At 45.9% G+C, this 22,519-nt stretch overlaps 1 long non-coding RNA gene across 1 annotated transcript; it reads right to left on the reverse strand.

Moving 5' to 3' along the window:
* Positions 1 to 14,418: 14,418 nt before the first annotated feature.
* LOC128095559 (uncharacterized) lies at positions 14,419 to 21,398 on the reverse strand. The gene is made up of 4 exons (XR_008213262.1): positions 21,291 to 21,398; positions 18,440 to 18,546; positions 16,929 to 17,199; positions 14,419 to 15,294 (listed from the first exon to the last, which is right to left on the reverse strand). It is a non-coding gene; the product is annotated as an uncharacterized LOC128095559 (long non-coding RNA).
* Positions 21,399 to 22,519: the final 1,121 nt, after the last annotated feature.

Genomic DNA, 22,519 nt, shown 5'->3' on the forward strand with positions numbered 1-22,519 from the left:
TTGCACCAGTGCATGCACTGCTACATGCATGTACTGCTTAAAGACCCGGATGTGCTCTGAGAGATGCAGAATCTTACTCTTCTATTGCCAAGACAAAAATACCATAACTTAGAAACTTACAAAAGAATGGTTTTGTACTTATGGTTTCAGAGGAATAAGAATCCATCATGGCGGGGAGACATGGCAGGAAGTTCAAAGGCAGGCAGGAAGCAGAGAGTAAACAGCAAATGAGATATAAAAACTCAAAACCCACCCCCAGTGACACACTTTCTATAGTAAGGCTCCAACTCTCAAAGGACCCACAATTGTCTTAACAGCTCTACCATCTTGGTTACTCATGGAGGGCATAGCTCCTCAATATCACAATATGGCAGAAGGCACCCAGGTCATCGTGTGAACATGCACCTGCACACAGCTAGACAATACAGGCTAATTCACCCATGTTGTCTCCAATATGACAAAGAAAGAGTGAGTATCAGGTGCATGAGGCTGTTGCTGGCACAACAGGGAACACTCTTGTACACTAACGTGGTTAACCAAAAGAAGTGCGTTGGAGTAAGTACAAACCAGGAATGGAGAGATTCTTTACCACCATCAAAGCCTGTATAGAATTCTGTGTGCTGCGGTTTCATGTGAATGGCAGCACAGTAGTTTTCCATACAGCAGTGCCATCCACATGTGAGCAGTACCCTGGTATACGGCGATCCCAAGGCTATGGTGTCAGCAACAGGAGTTCTTCTGCTCCATTATACTTTCATGGGTGTCAGTGACTAAGGTGTTGGGTTTTATCCCATGGCTGTTTAATCACAGGACAAGTATTCACTGGTCTTTTATTTAACAGTCACTGAAGTAGATGTTGGACAGACAGTGGAGGCCAAGTCCAGGCTATGATTTCATGAATGTGAGACTTATAATGAGGGGATGGTGATGTTTGCTTAAGACAACTCTCCTAGGTATTTAATAACAAAATGGGTAATAAATAGAAAAATATATGAAGGAGTGTATATATAAAAGTTCAGTTAAGGAACTATTAAAGCAGAGGATACATACAGCCTAAGATTGCTATCTCACATGAAGAAAAAACAAGAAATAAAATAATTCAGAGCAGGGGCTTAGCAGTCAAGTCCACTGTCCATTTCCTTCCCCCTTCTTGGCAGCAGGCAGCCCATTACAGCCATGAGGGACAGAGGGAAGGGTGTCCCTCTTGAGCCTCTTCTCACAAGTCAGTCACACGTGTGCTGTTCTAAAGGACGTGGTGAAGGGAATAGACTCCTAGCTCTGTTGAGATGTGTCCCTTCCAAAGCTGGCACCCACAGTGAAGGGTAAATCCTTTGACCTGGTGAGTGAGAAGTACCCAGGAGCATCAGAAGGAACCAGCAGGCCCTGTGTGCACAACTCTGCACTTCTCTCTTCTCCACAGTCTTCCTGCCTTCTGCGGCCTGCTGAGCTTTATGTGATGGAAAGAATCAGGGCAAAGGACACCACAGAGAGAGGGAAGATTCAGTCTCCACCCTACTGTCTGCAACAGTGACTGGAATCTGGAGTCCACCTGCAGTGTGGGCCAGCAGATAACTGCGTCCTATAAACAAATTGCTGGTACTCTCCTCTGAAAACATTTGTGAAAGGGATAGTGCATTACAGAGTGCTCAAACCAAATTGTTCTATGAAACCATAAAAATTGGTTCAAATAAAAACTCACTTCTAGACATATTTTTTTGGGGTTCTTTCAAGACAGAGTTTCTCTGTGTAGCCTTGGCTGTCCCGGAACTTGCACTGTAGAACACCACCAGTGCCAGGCTACAGATACAATTTATCAAGTCATTTTTGAAGCTTTGTTAAAAGTCAAAGGATCAAGAATAACTCCATCCTATGCATCCGAACTAAACGTTCTGTACCTGGAGCCAGGCACCCACCTAGGCTGGAGAAATGGCTCAGCAGTGAAGAGCACTGGCTGCTGTTCCGAGGATTTGGGTTCAGTTAGCAGCACTCAGATGGTGGGTCACAACCATCTCTCCCTCCAGTTCCAGGGCATCTGACATCCTCTTCTGGCCCAGAAGCACTAGGCATTCATGTGGCACACATAGATGAATGAGGCACGTTTTTACTTTTGGAATTTATCATGCATAGTTGTTGTATCATTGAGAGAAGATGGAATTAGCCCCTCCCTCTCTGTGTTATGGTGGATTGTACACAAAACATTCATCAGTGAGTTCATTGGTCAGAAATTAGGTAGTTGCTATTTTAGTCATTTTTTTTGGTTTTTCGAGACAGGGTTTCTCTGTGTAGTTTTGCGCCTTTCCTGGGACTCACTTGGTAGCCCAGGCTGGCCTTGAACTCACAGAGATCCGCCTGGCTCTGCCTCCCGAGTGCTGGGATTAAAGGCGTGCGCCACCACCGCCCGGCTAGTCATTTTATTTTTATTATTATTTATTTATTTATTTTACATACCAACCACAGTTTCCCCTCCCTCCTCTCCTCCCATTCTAAACCCCCAGCCTCCCATCTACCCCCCTCCCCATCCACCCCTCCTCTATCTCCATTCAGAAAGGGGCAGGCCTCCCTTGGGCATGAATAAACATGGCACATCAAGTTGAGGAAGGACCGAGCTCCTCTCAAAGCATCAAGGCTGGATGAAGTAATCCCAGCACGAGGAACAGTTTCCCAAAAGCCAGCTAAGCACCAGGGACAGGTCGTGATCTCGTTGCTAGGAGCCTCCTCACAAACAGACCAAGCCACACAACTGTCACACACATGCAGAGGACCTAGGTTGGTCCCATGCAGGCTCCCTAACTGTTGGTCCAGAGTCCATGAGCTCCCACAAGCTATGGTTAGCTGTCTCTGTGGGTTCCCCCCTCATGACCTTGACTCCCCTGCCTCATACAATCCCTCCTCCCTTTCTTCAGCAGGACTCCAGGAGCTCAGCCCAGTACTTGGCTGTGGACCTCTTCATCTGCTTCCATCAATTACTGGATAAAAGCTCTCTGATGAAAATTAGGGTAGTTAGTCATTTTATTATATAAAAATCCTTAGTGGATTGTTGAATGTATTTCCAAGCAATTCTGATAATATTTGTAAAAATTTACTAGAGATTATTTTTAAAGATTTATTTGTCTATTATTTAATAAGTACATATGCATGTCTCTATGAGTTTATGTACATCATACACATGCAGGAGCCTGCTGAGACAGGAGAGTGTTGATACCCTGAAACTGAGTTATGGTCAGTTGTGAGATCCCTAACATGGATGCTGGGAACCAAACTCAGGTCCTCTAAAAGGGCAGCAAATGCTCTTAACTGTTGGGCCATCGTTGAAACCTGAGATTATTATTTTATCTTGTGAAAGAGTGAAAATGATTGGTATTCAGAAAGTTGCTATGGCTGATCATAAAACCATTTCTTCCCAACAATCACCAGGGATAATTTAAATCCAGACACTGAGGGTGGCCTGCTTTGTGTCGTGTGCTTATTTATTGGTCTCTGCAATGTAAACACCACGAGGCTGGACCTTTCAGTACAGGGACTGTGTTAGCCCAGTGTACCAGTTCTGCAAGTCCCACCAGGACAAACGTGGTGATGAGTGGCTGCTGACCACCCTCCAGGTGGTGTGACAAACACCACATACATGCAGGGACAGTACAGACCCAACTTCTGCTGTCACTCTGAAGTTACAATGTGGGAGTCCTTGGAATCATTATGTAAACAAAACATCATCTGTCATAAGGCTACAGTTGGGTTTGACTTTTTGTTTTGTTACTACTTTCTGAATCTTTAACCTCAAACAAAGAAGGTAGATTGGTCAGATTCCTAACTTGCTGGCCAGGCCACAGGGGCCGTAACTGACCTCTTTTTATTCGCTAATGGCATGTGTGCACATAAGACATCTGTAAAGTCAGATAGAATCTTGATGCCCCCTCTTCGCCTCCCACATGCTACATACCCTGGGGAGTTTGAAAGTCTGTTTCAAACTCATACCAAGGAAGAAGAGCAGGATGACAGGAGAGTGAACATCAGAAAGAAGAGACTAAATGAGCTTTTCTGCTGGGATGAACCGAGCCCAGCAAAAGGAGGAGGAACGAGAAACTAGTTTCAGGCAGAGAATCAGTCCGTCTCCTCCATCCATCTTCAGTTTGTAATGATGTCACCTTGTCTAGGCTGCCTGTGGTGTCCAGAACCCTCTCCCTAGAATATTTCTGCTTAAGAAGAGCAAGAGAGCTTATTTTCTGGATGGTAGCAGGCTGTGTTCCTACATGTACAGGCTGGTGTAATGCCAGCCCTCATCTCCTACCCCTGCTGACCCTGAGATTTCCAACTCACACTGATGAGAGGGCTAAGAGTGATCCTCTGGGAAATACAGCCCTGAGAGCTGGGTTCATCTTTCAGTGCCTGACCTAGCTTTCCCTCACCCCACCACCACCACCTCTGCTGGCTGCTCTTCTCTGTGAGAAATGGTACTTCCTTCCTCCCTTCTATGGGTTTCCTAGTTCCTTACTCCCCAAAGCCTTAGCCCTGACCTTATGCTCCTTCCTAGGACTGAGTTAAGGAAGGAGCAGGGCCCCTCTAGTACCTTGTCCCTGTGAGACAGTTTAGTTAATCTTTTTGTCACATCACAAAGAACGTACAGACAGAGGTGCCTCCCTAAGAGCTGAGAGCGGAGTATGCTAGTGAAAATGCTACAGGTGCCTTGGAAACACACAATGTCTGGTGGGGCTGGCTGGTCAGTTTTGCAATTTTAGTTTAGACATGAAAAAGAGACTTATGGCCAGCTGGGTGGTGGTGGCACAGGCCTTTAATCCCAGCACTCGGGAAGCTGAGGCAGGTGAATCTGTGAGTTCTAGGCCAGCTTGGTTGACAGAGTAGGTTCCAAGAGAGCCAGGGCTACACAGTGAACCCCTGTCTCAAAAACTAGAGAGGGGGAGAGAGAGACAGACAGACAGACTGACAGACTGACTGACTGAAGGTAAAGTGTCAGTTCCAGGTTAAAAAAATAAAAACCAACCTGAGGCAATGCCTGGGAAAACAAGTGTTGGCTACAGGAATTAGTCTCCTATCCTTAGGAGTCCTGATCCTCTACTGAGATGGCCACTCCTTGACTCTCAGCATCCTCAGTTCCATCAGTATTAAAAAGTATGTACTCTGACCCAGAAGACTGAAAAGACAAAGGTGTATAGTGTGTTCACATTGCACAATTACAGGAAATGACCTGTGGATGGAGCAAGATTTCTGTTGCAGCCTTTTAGAAGAAATGACCTGCTGGGAGTTTCCCCAAGCACCATGCCAGTCTCTCTCTGCCCCTGACCCCAGCAGGGAGGCTCAGCATAAATACCAGCCTCCTCTCACTGACAGCCACAGCCACCCATCTCTGCCCATCAGACATCAGGTGAGGGACAAACCTATGCACAGATACTTAGTGTGTGCTGGGTTTCAGCAAGTGTGCTTTCCTCCCAAGGGAATTCCTCACTTTCATTCACCGGGTGTGGGATTTGTGCCGGCTGAGGGGGCACAATGCTTCTTGCTGAATCAGAGGCTCCTGGAGGGAGTGGTGATCTCTGCTCCTGCAGCTTCATCAGAGCTGCCTGCTGCCTTCATAAACAGTTCAGCAGGCAGGATGGGGTCAGAACTGAGACCTTGTGGCTCTGAGCGGGGTCCTGCTGTGAGGTCTCCAGGGGCCACTGCTAGGACACTACTGAACATCAGTAAGACAGAACAACCAGGGTGTCTGTGGATGAGACACCCGAGAAGGAGGCGCCAGACTGTGGGCGTCTCCTTCAGCCTGTCCTTTCATTTCAGCAGGATGAAGCTTCTCACTGGACTCATTTTCTGCTCCTTGGTCCTGGGAGTCAGCAGTGAAAGCTGGTTTTCATTCCTTAGCGAGGCTTACCATGGTAAGGCTTTGGGGGCAGAGAGGCACAGCCTCTAGGGGTCTCCTGAGTGTTGGGAGAATTCCTGCAGATTCCGGAGTGTTAGCACCTAGCTTTGATCTGCCTTTTGTGATTGCTAGCTCCTGTCTCTGGTACCCTCTGTTTGAAGTCTTATCTGAGAGTTTCCTAAGGGGTTTAAAGCCTATGCAAACTTGGTTAGGACCAAGCCAAAACACTGTGGTATTCCTTTACTGAGAATTTGCATTTGGCATTGTCCCTTTAGGGGGCTTAGATAAGAGGTTTTGGTAAATGGAATTGACTTACTAAGGTGTAAATTGTATAACAATAAAAGGGCCCTTTGCTAAGCTACAGTGGTTCAGTCCAGAGAGATGAATCCACCTTGCAGCCGGAAAAGGCTAAGATTCATCTTTGAGGTGCCTCTGTGTCTTCATTCCATGGACCCTCATTAACACCACCTGTTATACAACACCCGAGCATTCAGAAGATCTGAACTCACTGTCCTGCTTGTCAGGATGGACCAGGGACTCTGGCAAGACTTCCTGAAATGCACTGCATACAGCAGGGGGCAGAGCAGAGATCACAACCTAGCTGTGCTTGAGGACAATCCTGTCTGTCAGTCTGCCGGACACTTTCTAAATTCATTTGTGACCAATATAAGGTAACAATGGCATCACCTAGAGAGTTGGAATACCACCCAGGTCTTGACCAGTCATCCCCCTGCACCTAGAGACTCAAGATTGGCCTTGGGTGTAGCCTGGCATGGTGACTCTCAGTGTCTCCTCAGAGGATCAGAACCTGCAGCTACAGCTGAGATCATTGCTTCAAAGCTCCCCCAAGACAGCACAGAACCTGTGCAGTCTAGCCCAAGGGCAGAGATGACAGTGTCACTGTGGTGCACATGCTCTCTGTCAGGACAGAATTCTTAGGGATCAAAGTCGATGCTCCCTGTATGCAGCCCCCCTCTGCCTTCTGTGTACTAAGTCACCTCAGGATGGGACTTCCTAGCTGAGGGTAGCTGCCTCCAGAAACACTGGCCCTTGCTTGGAGGTGGTGTGCTCGCAGGGCATTTTCAATGGCTGTAGAGACACTAGGTTGCACTACTAAGGAAATGTGCTTTGAGGTCCGGTGGCAGAAACTGACGACTCTGTAGCAAACACTTCCACGATACTGAAGCTGACACACCCTGCTATGTGTAATGACACTGTGCTGCCTCATTGGCTGCTTCCCACCCAGGTGAGGGGCAGCTCACAGCAGCACTGTAGAAGAAAGGCGAACACAGGGCAGCTGGGCCCCCCAATGGCCCTCCTGAGTTACTAGGAGACGACAGTGAGGATCAGGAGATGATCTTCCATTCACGCTCTCAGCTGCTCTGACCACAGGCTCAAGCCACGAGCTCTTTTCATCCCTTTCTTCCTCTCTAAGGCATGGGCAGAGCTTTTAGGTTCATGATCTTGCTGTCTTTCCCATCTAGGGGCTGGGGATATGTGGCGAGCCTACTCTGACATGAAGGAGGCCAACTGGAAAAACTCAGACAAATATTTCCATGCTAGAGGGAACTATGATGCAGCCCAAAGGGGACCAGGAGGAGTCTGGGCTGCTGAAGTCATCAGGTAAACATAGATTGATTGGAAGACTGGACCTGGGTAGCAGGCCTTGACACTTCTGGGGGAAGAAGTAGATTAGCTCTGGAGAGGGTCATGCTAATCTCAGATCCCTCCTACTCTTGCTTATCCAGGTACTGGCTCCATCTACACCCAGTGTAGACCCTGGGTTTGGGCATTCAGCACACAGCCATGCTATGTGAGCCTGCTCCCAAATGTAGACAGGGAATGACTCTCATCATCACCAGTGTTTCTGGTGATGTTCAGCTAGTGTGGGGTGACCAGTCTGGGCTGACCTCCTGCCTGGCCCTTCCTGGGTTCCTCCTAAAGCCATCCCATGCAAAGGGGGAAAACTCAGACCGTGGACTGTGGCCATGCAGCTTGGTGATGGATCTCTCCCATCTCTGCTTCTCCTAGTGATGCAAGAGAGGGCTTTCAGAGTTTCATAGGCCGTGGACACGAGGACTCTATGGCTGACCAGGAAGCAAACAGATGGGGCCGCAGTGGCAAGGACCCCAATCACTACAGACCTAAAGGACTGCCTGACAAATACTGAGCATCCTCTTTATTGCTCCAGGAGGCTGTGATGTGGGCCCTGAGGACAGGGTCTGGGGTTCTTCTTTCTCATGAACACTGGAGTTGCTTGGGAACACACAATAGTTATCTCACATGAATATGGACCAAGAGTTTCAAAACTGTGTTATTCTTGGAGTAGTAACTATATGCTTGAAAAGAGGGTAATAAACACTAACATGGAAGTGGAGCTGAGCCTGAGTATCTGTCATTGAAGGACATTTCTGGGTTCACACAGGGCAGACACCAATCTCACAGAATCTGGCATGATCCCTTCTCTGGGCTCCTGTGCTATGGGTATGTTGTTATTTTCAGGCCTTTCCATGTCCAGGCCCTTACTCCCTGTCAACCATGTCCAGTCACCTGTTCTCATACCACAGCCTTGTGCTCCCTGTCTCTGGGGACCAGGTACACAACCATAGGAGGACTTGCCCTGCAGCTATCACCTGATCTTGCTCACTCCTCAGCAGCACCTAGACAAATCCAGTATCGCACAACTTCTCCATCCTAAGAAATATTCCCAAGTAGTTTCCTCTCGTCTTAGGTCACTATTTCTGTGAGAAAATACTATGGCCAAAGCAACTTAGAGAAGGAACAGTTTGTTTGGCTTACACTTCCACATCACTGAAGGAAGTCAGGGCAAGAACTCAAACAGAGCCAGAACCTTGTGTCAGGAGCTGATGCAGAGGTCATGGAGAGGTGCTGCTTACTGGTTTGCACCTCATGGCTTGTTCAGCTGGCTTCCTCATAGAACCCAGGACCACCATCCCAGGGATGGCACCACCCACAATGGCTGGGCCCTCCCCCATCAATCACTAAGAAAATGCCTACAGCCAGATCTTATAGACACATTTTTAATTGAGGCTCCCTCTTCTCCAATGACCCTCTTGTGTCCAGTTGACACAAACCCAGCCAGCACACCTCTGCTTGACTTACATTGAGTCCAGAGAAATATCACAGGGAAAACTGTGTCTGGGGATACAGACACAGCATCAACACCAAGATGCAGCCCGTTTGTATGGCCTTTGACATCCTTGTTCTGGGGAAAAGCCACTGTCCTTCTAAGCCTATTCTGGCTGTACAACCTACACACTCCTCAGGAGTCTGGGCACTTTCCTCCTTAGATAGGAATTCTGAATGCTTTTCTCGTATTGCACCTCTAAGAAATAGATGACCTGGCCTTTCCAAACTAGTGAACAGACTTCTCTGTCCACATGTTCTACTTGTCACATGCTGAGAGGTGGTGGTTGTTGAGACAGGGTCTCACACTGTTACTCAAGCTAGTCTTGAACACAAGAGATCCTACTGCCTCAGGCTCCCAAGTTCTGGGATTACAGGCATGTGCCAGCACACCAGACTGTTTAAAAACGTTTTATATGAGTATGGTGTGTGGGAGTGTACTGTGCTGGCTGGTCTGATGTCAATTTGACACAAACTAGAGTCATCAGAGAGAAGGAAATCTCAATGGAGAAAATGTCTCCAAAAGATCCTGCAGGAGGCTGTGTAACTTGGTCTTCATATGAGACTCCTAACAGTGAGAGCAGGGGCTGTCTCTGACTGTGTTGCCTGCTTTGGAATCCAGCCATAACAGAAGAGGAGGTGCCTAATCTCGCTGCAACTTGATATATCATGGCTTACTGATATCTAGGGATGCCTGCCTGTATCTGATGAGAAACAGTGGGGGAGTGGATGCGGGGGCGGGGGGTGTAGGAACTGGGAAGAGGGGAGAGAGGGGAAACTTTGATTTGATTGTAAAAACAAATTTATATATACACAGACAAAAAAACCCCCACACAAATTAAAAATATCTAGCTGTAGGGTATTTTCTTAATTAGTGGTTTATAGGAGAGGGCCCAGCCCATGCAGATGATGCCATCCATCAGCTGGTGGTGCTGGGTTCTATAAGGAAGCAGGCTGAGCAAGCCATGATGAGCAAGCCGGTAAGCAGCACCCCTCCATGGCCTCTGCATCATCTCCTGCATCCAGGTCCCCATCTTGTTTGAGTTCCTGTCCTGACTTCCTTCAATGATGGACTATGATTATAAGTGTAAGTCAAATAAACCCTTTTCTCCCCAAATTGCTTTTGGTCATGATGTTTCATCACAGCAATGGTGACCCTATGACATGTGTATGTTCATGCTTGCAAGTGTGTGGAGGTACAGAAGACTCTTGGTTGATGTTGGCTGTTGTCCTACTTTGTTTCTCTGTTGCTGTGATAAATACTTTAACCAGTTGTGGGGGAAAGGGTTTACCAGGCTTATAGGTTACAGTCTGTCACCAAAGGAAACAGAGGCAAGAACCTAGAGGCCGTCACTGAAACAGAGACCACAGTGGAGCACTGTTTCCTGGCTCTAGTTTGTGTACAGTTGACAACAACTAACCGGCATGGGTATCTTCCTCAGTCGCTTGCACTTCTGTTTACTGAGGCAGTTCTCTCTGAAGCTGCAGCTTGCCTTCTCCTGCTGGCTCTCTGTCCTTGCTCCCTGGGCACTGGGGTTAGAGGCAGCTACCACACCTGCCCAGCTTTTATGTGGGCCCTGGGAATGCAAACTCTAGTCCTCATGCTTCTCAGACAAGTGCTACCCACTGAACCACCCTCTCCCACACGGTGCAGACTTTAATGTCTCTCATATTTATAAAGCCTTGGAAGGCTTGCTTTATTCAGTCTCACAGCTCATCCTTTCTCTGATCTTTTGTTCTCTTTTCTTGCATTTCATGAAAATCTAGAACCCGACTTGGGGCCTCTCTGCTGTAGGAATCTGACCACGGACCTGCCTCCTCAGTACTACACTCTCCGGGAGTCAAGTCCACGGCCACACTACCCTCAAGGCCAGTGCTTTGAGCATGGTCACAGAGCCACCCTGCCACCACTGTCTCCCCAATCTCATTTATTCTGCCCCCAACTCCTTTTGTCCTAACTCCGAGACAGCGCTTATCCCCTCTCCCTCTCCTCTGTTGGAACCTCCTCACAGGAACTGGAGATGTTCTGTTGGGAACTACTCTACTCTATGTTCACATTTCCTTTATTCTTTCAGTGTTTGGTTTTTCTCTAACAGGGTCTCACTATGCAGTCCTGACTGTCCTGGAACTCACTATGTAAACCAGGCTGTCCTCAAATTTACAGAGATCTGCCGCTTCTGCCTCTCAAGTGCTGAGACTAAAGGCTTGTGCCACTATGCCCAGCTCATTTATTCTTTTCAGTTGTCTTTCCTCTGAAAATATAACTTCACCCATCTCCTCCCCTGAAGAGTACTCAATTCCACTCTGAGCCCCCGTGCCCTCCTGTGATTTGTCTTCTCTGCCAGAAGAGGGCGCTGCCAAGGCAAGCCCGAAATAAGACCCCTGCTTCTGTACACTTGGCTTCTTTCCAGCTGGTGTTTCTGGGACCCCCGGTACCCCTCACCCCAGAGAGTTTTAGGACTAACAAAATCCAAGTCTGCTTCCCACAGGTTCAGTGGCAGCCCAGCTAGATTGCCAAGGGATTCAGTAGTACGTATCTTACTTTTCTTTCCATGGCTGGTTCTCCCTGCCCCTCCCTGGCAGTGCCCTGTTGGGGGCAACTTCCCAGGAAGGCTGTTAGAACCCCAGCTAACTGCCTGGTCAGTTAGAAAAAAAACAGCTACTCTCCTGGATTCCTCCTTTCCAAATAAATCTCTTTCTCAAAATCTTCATTCACTGATGCACAGAAGAACCTTGCTGGGACATCCCATAGTGGATTGAGCAAGGGGGAGCTGAACAGAAGATCTTTGCTGAGACGTCCCTCAGTGGACAGAGCAAGAGAGAGCTGAAAAGTAACACTTTTCTCCTGAGCCTGAGGGGATTGTTACATTTCTGCAATTTCTTAGGCCAGAGAAGCAGAGCTCTGCTGGGAAGCCCCCTTAAGTGGGTGCTGAGCAAAGCTCAGCTGTAGCATCTCTCCAGGAGAGGAGCAGGATTGCTATATCCTGCGAGGAGACCATCCCCATCACACCAGGTACAGTCTGACTTTCCCGAACAGTCAGGATACCTTTCTCTGCTGAAGCAGTTCCAGCTGTCACAGCTGTGCTAAACAGGACACCTTCAGGGCAGAGCTGTTGTTCTGAGCAACTCGAGGTGTCCAGGATACCTTGCCCTCCAGGGCTGAACTGTCTTCTTGCATTTCAGCCATCAGAGCTATCCTAAGCATCTCAAGGTGTTGCCTGACTCCCAGGTAGTCAGGACACCTTTCCCAGAGTTGCAAAACTCATGTTTTGGTGCCAAAATCCGGGACCAAACCCAGACTTGTTGCAACCAATTTACTTAATTGTTGGTGCTGAAACCCAGGACCAAACCCACAGAGTTGCAAACAATTTACTTACACACAGTGCTTTTCCTGCTACCTGCAGATCAAGATGTAGAACTCTCAGCTCCTTCTCCAGCACCATGTCTGCCTGTGCACTGCCATGCTCTCCACCATGATGATAATAAACTGAACCTCTGAAACTGTAAGTTAGCACCAATTAAATGTTTTCCTTTATAATAGTTGTCAAGTTATTGGTGTCTGTTCACAGCAGCAGAAACTCTAATTAAGACAGTGCTGTCATCCCTCTTCTCGGCTCCCAGGCCTTATACCCTTTAGCTACCACCTCATTTTGTCTTTGGGAAGAGGAACCCCTGGAGTCCTGGCAATTGATACACTGGTCTCTCCACCCCTATTCCTGACTCAAAGTACAACCCTTGCACTGTGAGGTCTAAGGGACCTTTTTCCTATGGTTCAAACTCAGTCTCTAAAACCATAGAACTGAAACACTATTCCATGAGTACCCTCTGGCATTGCAGGAGAAGGGAGGCTGACTCTGCCTGGAGCTGTTTTCACTGCACACCTCACAGGCGGCTTCCTCTAGCTCACATCTTTCACTGAGGTAAGGCTAAATTGCTGTGACAACAATAACTCCAAATACTGAAGCTTATGGAACCTACAGATGCACCTCACACTTAGCAGTTTAGGGCCCATATCTCAGCCACCACGGGCTTCAGCTCTGCACTTCACATTCCTTCCAAGCTGTTTTACCACACTGCAGTCTTGCACCTCAAATTATGATCTGAAGGCCAGAAACATCAGTCACCTTGAATCTTGTCAGAAGTACAAAACCTCAGGATCCCCACCAGTTCTGTTGTGACATTTAGGATCACCTCATTTGTGAGTACCATGAAAACCAGAAATGCGGGTGCCCTACTACAGAAACCATTTAGAATTTCAAGATTGAGGAAACAGAGCACTAAGTCAAGAGCAGGAGCTCTCCCAAGCAGCAGATTCTGTTACTGTGAGTGCACATGGGGCTTCCTGGGGGCATAAAGGTCGATTGAGTCCCGAGGCATTCCCAAAGCATATCCACAAGGTCACACATACCCATGAAATATTACAGTTTACAATGAAATGTTACTCAATGGGAGGGTTGAAAATACTATGACATAGGTGGGCAGTGGTGGCGCACACATTTAATCCCAGCACTTGGGAGGCAGAGGCAGGCAGATCTCAGTGACCCATTTACCTGTTCTACATGGAGTGTCAGTTCTTACTCCTGGGCAGGTGGCTCTACACTCAGTTCCTAGGTGCCAGATCCCATGGTAAAGCTCTCTATCATTTAATCCACACAATCAAAACTTAAAAGAGACAAAGTACCTCACCAAGATCATTAGTGGGGAGATACACCCAGGCTGAGCGGCCACCCTCACAGGACAAGCTCTTGTCTGCACTGTCACTCTGTAGCGGTCCAGTTGTCAGATCCAGACACAAAATTGAAAGCGAGACAACCACAAATCGCGTGTGTCTCGAACTTTTCAGCAAACAACAGATGTGAAAACACGGCCTCACGCTCAGACTGTTCTAATGTCAATGTTTGGCTGAAGAGGATTTTATTTTCTTTGCCTTGGAAAATAAATTCACGTGACGTGGGCCAGGAATACTTGTTGGGAAATAACGATTGTGGTAACTTGCCCTAGACAGGGAGATGAGGACATGATGGCAGCCATGCCAGTTCTTGGCATCTGCTTGCCTTGAGACATGCTCTGGGCTATATTTCAGCCACTGTGTAGTGACCAAGGCAGAAAGTGAAGGGAGAGCTCTCTCCCATTACCTCAATGCAGTCTCACATTCAGCGTCAGCCAACACACCCCAAACCCAGGTGCTGCCTTGTTTCCCTGACAACCACTTCAGTCTACCAGGGCAGGTCGTATCCACGTCATGGGTAGGTACGACAGAATGTGTGCTTCTCTGGCTTGGTGTAAATGGGGGGAAAGAAAGAGGTCACTTATTCAGTATGTCTAACACCACTCCACACTGGATTTACCCAAGATGTTCCTGCAAACTTCTCAGAAATCAATCTCATGTCCACGTTCTGCTCAAACAAAACCTTCATCATTTATTACCAATACAACATAAAGTAAAGGCTCACAAATGACAATCTAGTAACATGGCTTAAATAACACCATCATTTGTTATAACTTACATTAGTGCTTGACTTTCTCTTACCATAGCTCTTTAAAAATAATTTTTAAAAGTGGGGGGGGGGTGGCACACACCTTTAATCCCAACACTTAGAAGGCAGAGAAAGGCAGGCAGATCTCGAAGGTCTAGGCCAGCCTGGTCGACCTGTTCTAGCATGTTCCAGGCTAGCTAGAGTTACAAAGTAAGACCCTGTTTCCAAAAAAGAAAGGGAAAAAAAAGTGCATGACTCTTTTGGGTAATACTCTTTAAACAATGTCATTGTTCTAAGTCTTAACTCGGTAATTTCTAGATGGCCTCAGACAAGTGTAAATAGTACTGAACTCCAGTTCACAATATTATCTGTCCTCATGGAGCAAAGCGTCTGCCCCCAACAGATCTGCCACAGTAGAAAACGATTCCCTGATGCACTAACATCGCAATCACTACTGTGTACGCACTGAACACCACATGGCGGTGAGCAGTCCCATGCTCGGGCCACTGAACCATGACCAACTTCTCCCAAGAGACGACTGTGGTTGACAAACTGAGGTCACAGAGCCACAAGAGTCAAGTGCCAAGGTGGAGATGGTGGCAAGAGCAACTGCAGCAGCATGGCAGGTTCTGTTCCTGGCATGGTTTGAGGTATCCCTTTTCCTTCTGTGGCAAAGTCCTCTGAAGTTTCCGGAGCAGGATTCCACTTGGTCAAAATGATACCATGTCCTGACAGATCTCCCACTAGGCCTGCTGTGACCAGAGGAACCGGTCACACTTCTCAAGCATGGCTTGTATCAGCGCTCTGAAATTCCACAGAAGGAAACAAGCAAATTCAGTTGTCCTAGTTCATTCTTAATAGCAAAGCAAAAACTCTAAAGACTAAAGAGGACTCAAAACACTGTGATAAAAGACAAAGGCTGAAACCAGCAGAGAGCTGGGAACATCATCATTCGGGAACTGGAATGTTGCCAGGCATAGATGAGGTCTCGGGTTCAATGCCCAGTGTTGGGAAACAAGGAAGTGATCAACAAAATGAACAAGCAATCTGGAATGGGAGAAAGTACATGCAAATCCTACCTGGTAAGAGGCATCTAGATATTTAGAATATGGTGGAATTCCACAGCTAAATTAGCAACCTGACTTTAAAATGGCAATAGACTTAGCTATTTCTCCAAGGATGATTTCAAAGCTGGTAAGCACAAATATTCATTCAGCATCACTACCAGTTGAGAAGCTCTTCTCAAATCTAAAACCTCTGAAACCTGGAATACTTCCGTTCCCAGGTCTATTAGCTATGGGATACTCAACCTATATTGTTATCATTCTACTTTGATGAGGCATCTGGGATGCTCCAACTCAACAGAAAGTCGAATGATGGTTGTCAGGGGTATGGGAATGAAGGCCTGTTTAATAGCTCTGGCCCATCAATTCAGAGGAAAATAGACTAGAAACTGGCTGCACAGCAACCTGCACACACTGAATCACTAAATGCTCTAGACAGCAAATTTCACATGGATTTGCTTTCTTTTTCTTTCTTTTCCTTTTTTTTAAGACAGGTAGTTGCCGGGTGGTGGTGGCGCACGCCTTTAATCCCAGCACTCGGGAGGCAGAAGCAGGCGGATCTCTGTGAGTTCGAGGCCAGCCTGGGCTACCAAGTGAGTCCCAGGAAAGGCGCAAAGCTACACAGAGAAACCCTGTCTCGAAAAAAAAAAAGAAAAAAAAAAAAAAGACAGGTAGTTAATGCTATACAGACCAGGCTGGCCTTGAACTGCTGATCCTCCTGTCTCAGCCGCCCCAGAGCTGAGATTACAGGTGTGTGCCATCACACTTGCCTATGGTTTGTTGTTGTTGTTTTGTTTTTTTTCTACAACATCTATTTTAACACAAATAGAAAAAGAAAAACTTGAGTAAAATAAGTGTGTGTGTGTGTGTGTGTGTGTGTGTGTGTGTGTGTGTGTGTGTGTGTGTAATATTTAAGTAAATAGTTTTGCTTTGTGTTTTAAACTGGATATTGAATTCAGGGCTTCATGCATGATAAATAAATGCTCTGCCACTGAGCCACATGCCCCGCCTCTTTTTACTTTTGAGATGGGATTTCACTAAATCCCCTGTGTCTTTGAACTCATGGTTCTCCTGCCTTGGCCTACTAGGCAGCAAGCTCACAGACCTGTATCAATACCATTCTTAGAGAACTGAGGATGCATGGTAGTGGGACACTCACACTAAGCTGAAGAGTACCTTGATCATGCTGATGAGTAAAATTTTACTTTGGCCTCTTCATTTAAACCATAATCAGCAGATGTGTCTCAGTCTCCTCGTGTGCTAGTGAGGGGTTGAGACTACATGATCTCTGCACTCCCATCTACCTACTGCTGAAAGTCTGTGCAAGCTTACATGTGCAGGCACCACAGACAGTGTACGGCAGCCTGGCATTACCTCTGTCTTCTCTCAGCGATCCTCAGGATGTCACAGGCTCTGGTAAACTTTGCAGACAACTCAAGGGCTAGACCACATTCCTGTAGCAGTGACTAAGCCCGATCTGGGCCCATGGCCTTAGCTAACAAGAGTGCCACATTCTCCACATTGATGGGGGCAGGCCCATCACTGAGGCTCGCATTCAGTGACTCCTGAGGAGTTGGCCTCGTGCTCTTGTTCTGTAGTAGATGTAGGAGAAGCTTCCATTCCTCCAAGGTCTCAGGGATCCACCCTGCACGCAGAAACACAGCGCGCATACAGGCTCCATACATGAAACATGAGAACTGTAAGAACACTTAAGACCAAACAAAGACATTCAAGAACAGAGTCTCTTCACTTCAGCACAAACCTTTCGAACACACAGAGTTAAAATCACCCTCAAGCTTCCTGGATATGCAACAAGGAACAAAACAGAATCAACCTCCACACTCCTGCAGCAATCAGGTTATAAAGGCTTACACAGATGAACAAATCACTACTTATGAATCATGTTAAGTATATGAAGGAAAATAATAAGGAACTATAGAACTGCAGGCGTGGTTCAGAGGATCTGAGAGAGGTTCTAACGTGGAAGCAACATCCAAACAAAAGCTAAAGAATGAGACAGGCAGGAGGGCACATGCATGCAGCCTGCATGACATCTAAACTTGGAGCAGGGGCAAGCGGGGAGGGGAGAGGGCTGCATTTCTGACCCAGGAGACATGGAAGATGATGGGACACAGCAAAGAACCTGCTGAGTTCAGGGGATATCTGAAAAGCTGCAGTGCATAAAGGTAAGAGTGTGCAGTGAGGATAAGACGATAGGTCAGGTCCACGAGAATACTTAACAGTATAAACTGTATATGAGTTCATACAAGGGCTTTCAGGGAGGAAGCTACATCGCTCAGCTGTTTCTAAGATTTAATTTACTGTTTTGTGTGTGTGTGCGCGCGCGCGCACGTGCGTGCATGTGTATATGAGAGCATGTGTGCAGGTGTCCACAGAAGCCAGAAAAGGGTGTTAAAGTCCATGGAACTAGGATTATAGGCAAGTATGATCCACCCAACATGAGGTGATGGAAACCACTCTGGCCTTCTGCAAGAACACCAAGTGTTCTTCCCTGCTCAGCCATCTTGCCAGCCCTCTTTTTCTTTTCTTTTCTTTTTTTTTTTTTAAAGACTCATTCTAGCTGCTGAACAGAAAGAGCTTTAAAGTGGGCAAGAATGAAAGGCAGATGTGCAGTTCTGAGACTACCTATCCCAAGAGTTATCTCACAACAGCATGTAAAAACATGGAGTATAGTGCTTAAAACAGTAACAGTTGTTAAATAGAAACAAAGCCATAATATACCAAAGACTAGGCAAGGCCCCCACAATTTTAACAGTTATCTAAACTATGTAGACAACCTCTAAAATGTTCAAATTTGCTTACTGAAAAGTGAGGAGAGACTTCCAGAACACCACAATGAGGAGTTACATTTGGAATTTACATACCATTGTCCCCTTCCATCAGGCTTATGTCATTCAGATACACAATGTTGGTGAAGGCCTCCCTCCTCCTCTCCAGCTCCAGACAGAGTGTCAGATATCCAGGCCAGAAACTTAAAGGGAACAAAGTTGATAAAAGGAGTAAGTGCAGTGGATGTGCATGAACTGCACTGACCATATTAGCCACATGTGGTCATTAAAGCTTAAGGTCAAAGTAAATAAAAATTAAAACTCAGAGGTAATTTGTTGTTGTTAAGACAATCCTTTTCTTTTTTCTTTTCTTTATTTTTTTTGGATTTTTTCAAAACAGTTTCACTGTGTAGGCCTGGCTATCCTGGAACTCCCTCTGTAGACCAGTTTGGCCTTGAACTCAAATTCTGCCTGTCTCTGCTTCCTAAGTGCTGGGATTAAAGGCATGCACTACCACCAGCTAGTGTTAAGTCTTTTTTAAAAGATTTATTTATTTAAAGGAACTTTAAATTTTTTATGGATATGGGTATTTTGCCTACACGAATGTCTGTGTATCAAATGTATGCCTGTTGTCCAACAAGCCCAGAAATAGGTAATGGATCCCCTGGAACTAGAGTTATAGAGTTGTGAGCTGCCATGTGAGTGCTGGGAATTGAACCTGGGTCCTCTAGAAAGTACTCTTCACCCCTCAGCCATCTTCCCAATCCCAAGATTTACTTAAGTATGTATTTATTCATTTATTTTTTGCTTTGTTGGTTTTTTTGTTTTGTTTTGAGATAGGGTTTCTCTGTGTAGCCCTTGAGTGTCTAGAACTCACTGTGTAGACCTGGTCTCAAACTCACAAAGATCTACCTCCCTCTGCCTCCCAAGTACTGGGATTAAAGGTGTGCACCACCCCAGCCCAGCCCAAGATTTATTTTTATATTTTGTATGTGCGTTTGTCTACATATATGTGCATAATGTACAAGCCTGGTGTTCCCAAAGGCCAGAAGAGGGCATCAGATCCCCTGGAACTAGAATTACATCAGTTGTGAATCTTCATGTAGATGCTAGGAATTGAACCTAGATCCTTAGCAAGAGCAACAAGTGTTCTTAATCACTGAGCCACCTCTCCAGTCCCTAAAAATCAGTTTTGTAGTTAAAAATTGGTGATTGCATGTGGCTAGTGGCTAGGAGGCAGTGCAGTAGAATATTTCCATTATCACACAAACTTCTACTCCAGAGCCTTGATCTAGTGCACTTAATAAATAAAGCTTTATGTACTTTGCAAATAGTTTCGTTTTTTAATTTTATTTGCTTTATGTCTATGGCTGCTTTGCCTGCATGTATACATATATGTACCACATGTGAGTCTGGTGCCTCGGGAGGCTGGAAGAGGATGTCAGATCCACTGGAATTGTAGCTACAGATGGTTGTGCTGAGAATTAAACCTGGATCCTCTGTAAGAAAAGCCAGTGCTCTTAACCCCTGAACCATATCGTTAGTCCCTCCTTTTTAAGTTTTACCATTCAATACAAAAAAAGAATGTTTGTCTCCAAATCTCATTCCATGGACTTTCTCCTTGGGGGGCTCCCTAATCACCAACCCCTCATCCTGTAATAATTCACACAATCTCTTCCTGTAGGATTTCCTTTCTCGTGGATGACACTAGGAATCATCTCAGGAGAGTCTAAAAGAGGGCCAGAGATAATTCAGCAGGTTACGGCATTGCTGCCAACCTTGACAATCCAAGTCCTATCCCCGGGACCCGTAGGGCAGAGAAGAGAATAAACTCTAGAAGACTGTTCTCTGACCTCCACACAGACGACATGCATGCACCTGCCCCCTCCTCAAAATTAAATTAAAAATAAAACAAACTACTATTTATTATTTAAGTCCAAAGAGTATCTCATGATCTCACCACCTGCCACCAGTCTCATCCTTCATTATCAATGAATAAATAAGTACCACATAGTTGCCATTGCATGAATTCCCTCTAAGGGAAAAGAAAGACAAAGGTCCCTCTAAAAGACACTGTTTCAGGTGGAGCAGAAGTCAAGACTACCAGACAGTGACTGACCCTCTCATCAGTGGTGTCAGTTTTTCATCCTCCTGCTGCCTCCCTCAGCAGACCCTCCCCACTCCACAGCCTTCAGGGCTGACTCCCAATCTCCCTTCCTCCGGAGCCCTTCACCAGAAAACCTACTCTGATCTCCCCCTTCTTGCAAATCTTTTATCTATTCTAACTGGTGTGGAAACAATATGTAATGGCCTGAGAACTAACTGGCTCTAGCAACTGGGCAGAAGGAATACAAAGAACTCACATGGGCCATCCTCTCCTTACAATACAGGAATAAAATTTCAAAGAAAGATAATGGTTACTATCACTTAAAACATAGGGCTGGAGAGATGGCTCAGGAGTTAAGATCACTGGCTGAGCCAGGCAGTGGTGGCGCACACCTTTAATCCCAGCACTAGGGAGGCAGAGGCAGGCGGATCTCTGTGAGTTCGAGGCCAGCCTGGTCTATAAAGCGAGTTCCAGGAAAGGTGCAAAGTTACACAGAGAAACTCTGTCTCAAAAAAACAAAACAAAACAAAAAAAGATTGTTGGCTGCTCTTGCTGACGACCTGGGTTCCACTTAGCACCCACATGGTGACTCACAACTGTCTATAACTCCAGTCCCAGCAAGTCTTGATGTCCTCTTCTGACCTCTGTAGTGCAGACATTCATGTAGGCAAAATGGCCATACACAGAAAGTAAAAACTATAGTGTTAAAAAAAAGTGCATTGATGTTTAAGTATCATATTGAATCCTTGCATAATAAAGCACACCAATGCTGGACCTTGACTAGAAGCTTATTTGTGGATCTCAACCTCCAGACCAGCATATGTAAACATCCTCACTTACCCATAGGACTTACAGATGTCAGTCATTTTCTCTTTGGTTGTAAAGTCTGCAGGAAGTTTAATCAGAAGAAGGATCAACTGACAATAACCCCAGGAAAGCAAGTGTGAATGTGGCCTATGAAATGAAAAAGTAAAGATAATTAGATAGGAAATCTCTAGAAAGTACTTTGTAGTCATCTAATGGGGAGACTACAGTTGAAGCGTATACCATTATTATAATTTCCAAATATTTCTATCTTGCTTTTTAAAAAATTAAAAATAGCTCCTTTTCTTATAACTTGCTCATTTCAAAATGAAAAAACAACAACTGTGGTGATATTTTATTTGTGCTGAAATGTGGTGATATTTTATTTGTGCTTTAATAAATAAAGCTTGCCTAGAGATCAGAGGAAAAAGGCCAGCCATTATAAGTAAAGAAGTCAGGGAGCTGTAGCACAGGTGTGTTCAAGGCCACACTAGGGAATGGAGGCAGGTGTGGTGACACACGCCTTTAATCCCAGTATTAAACATGCCTTTAATCCCAGTACTAACCACAGAGGTCTGGAGGTCTGTACAGACAGACAGAAAGTGACAGAGCTGTGTAGGAAGAGGAAGTGATGTAGCTGGGCTAAAAGAGCCAATAAGAGAACAGAACAGAAACATATAAACGTAAGTATACAGGAAGAAGCTTTCTTTGAAAGCTGCTGACTTGGCAAGGTGAGGTTAGCTCACAGTTTGCCCTATTCCTCAGATCTTTCTCTCAGACTTTAATCCAAATTTCTGGCTCCGTGTTATTTATTTATTAAGACCATTTAGAAATTCTTGTTACAAACAACAACAATAATAACAAAACAGAAATAGGGACTGGGGTGTAACTCAGTGACTGCCTAGCATGCAGGTACTAAATTTAATGCTACTACTGTACCGATTTAATTCAATTTAATCCTAATACCTTGATTCCATCACCCACAGCCACTGCTGTCTTCCTAGGGTTTTGCTGAGGAGTAAATCAAATAAAATAGGCATTTGGCAAGAGGCAGTGCTTTCAAAAGGCTTCCCTTAGAGGAGAATACAGGACTGTTTCCGAGTCATGTACTGGTGTTCATTTTTTCACAGATTCTATTTTTTAAATCCTCAGGGCACATTTTGTGGGAGCCCGTTCTCGGGTTCCTCATGGCTTTACCCAGCAGGTCCGCATAGAGGATGATTAGACCACGGGCCTAAGTGCAGGTGTCTGGGATGGTCTGCACT

This window comes from Peromyscus californicus, unplaced genomic scaffold (genome assembly GCF_007827085.1).
Source record: "Peromyscus californicus insignis strain IS unplaced genomic scaffold, ASM782708v3 Scaffold_4__1_contigs__length_199733344, whole genome shotgun sequence".
NCBI lineage: Eukaryota > Metazoa > Chordata > Mammalia > Rodentia > Cricetidae > Peromyscus > Peromyscus californicus.